General features: G+C 41.9%; 1 protein-coding gene across 3 annotated transcripts in view; it reads right to left on the reverse strand.

Annotated features, from left to right (window-relative positions):
* REV1 (REV1, DNA directed polymerase) overlaps window positions 1-1,767 on the reverse strand; it is an 81,097-nt gene that overhangs the window by 23,796 nt on the left and 55,534 nt on the right. The window lies entirely within an intron of this gene.

Consider the following 1,767-nt stretch of genomic DNA (forward strand, 5'->3'; position numbering starts at 1 on the left):
TACTCAGAACACCTTCATAAACCTCTGAATAATTGAAAAGTAGTATGTGTGTTAGAACTGTCAGCATTTAATCTAAAAAATTTTCAGACATGGTTTACCAGAATTCCTAAAGAATAGAAAAATCATATATCTGTCAAATAAGTAATCAATGCTGCCCTAAACAAAAATGCCACAATTCCATACCATTCACAGTAGCAGGCCCGAGACACACTATACAATGGCCAATCACCCGAAATGCCCATCTAAAAGGACACCTCTACATTCCCAGCATGAGAGCTACTTTAAGTTTTTGTTTTTGGTTATGAAGGATCAACACACAAAAAGCTTGTTTTAACTATCTAGAGAAATTAAAAGGGAGAAGAGCATTGCCATGTGCTCCAATGCTAATTAAATACATGGACCACGAGTGGGAGGCAAGCAGAGGCCTTAGGACCAAAATGTATCTTCAGGAGCCCACTTGGTAATGTACACTAGGAGGCATAGGCCTCATCCTTCACCTACACCTTACTGTAGGCAACACAACACGTCAGACTAAGTGTCTGTATCCATTCAAGAATGAATGAATGTTTTGTTTATGTCTAAATAAAACGTGGCATCTGTAAGAGCAGAAGGGCATGCTTGACTTGAAGAACCTGTTCAGAGTGAAAGCTGCCCTGAGGCATGGTGACTAGGAAGCTAAGGCAGGATTTCCAAAGGATGGTAGGAGAATATCACAGATTTTTCCTCCCTGAAAGAATAGCCACACGCCACTGAAAATGTCTCAACAGACTAAAATTTTATCAGGACTAATACATGCATGGCTGGCAGTTGGCTCTGGGACCCAGAGCACATGAGGACCACTACTTAGCTGAGTCAGCCACTCCCAGCCCTCATTCGGATACTACCACTGACAGCTTCAGAGCAGGATTTAAAAAGCACACCTTTCACTAGGCAATACCAACATTCCTGCATTTGGGTTTTAAGGACAGCTGTGATTACACCTGGGGCTCATCAGTCAGCACTCAGGCATGCATACTGATGCCAGACAACTTCATCTGCCCCTTTATATTTTCGCTCCTGCTAAGCAAGCTCACACAAAGTAAGAGACTGGACCGTATTCTTCTCTGAAGGACTAGCAGCATCAACAGCTGTCCATATAAATAGTTACTCAATAAATAGGAATTCAAAATAAAGCATATGAAAGTCAAGGAAGAGGCGAACAGAGGCCAAATGTCTATCTCCTAGAACACCCACACAGCCCAAGAGTCGGCACACCCTGGACCACTGTCCAGATGTCTGTTTTGGTAATAAAATGTAGTGGAATAAGATAACATCTGGGGCTGCTTTCACACTAAACAGGAGGTGAGTGGCTGGGACACAGACCTACACAATCATTACAGACAAAATGTGCTGATTTCTGCTCTAGAGCACACATGGTCTGGCATATACTTATTTTAAATTTTGAGTTCTTAATTGATATTAAATATACCTACCCTGTAGAGATAAACAATCCAATCAAAAAATGGGCAAAGGACCTAAATAGACACCTTTCAAAAGAGGACATTCAGAAAGCCAAGAGACATATGAAAACATGCTCAAAGTCACTAATCATCCGAGAGATGCAAATCAAAACAACAATGAGGTACCATCTCACACCTGTCAGACTGGCTATCATCAACAAATCAACAAACGACAAGTGCTGGAGAGGATGTGGAGAAAAAGGAACACTTGTGCACTGCTGGTGGGAATGCAGACTGGTGCAGCCACTATGGAAGACAGTATGGAGTT

This window comes from Myotis davidii, unplaced genomic scaffold (assembly GCF_000327345.1).
Source record: "Myotis davidii unplaced genomic scaffold, ASM32734v1 scaffold1011, whole genome shotgun sequence".
In the NCBI taxonomy this organism is placed as follows: Eukaryota; Metazoa; Chordata; class Mammalia; order Chiroptera; family Vespertilionidae; genus Myotis; species Myotis davidii.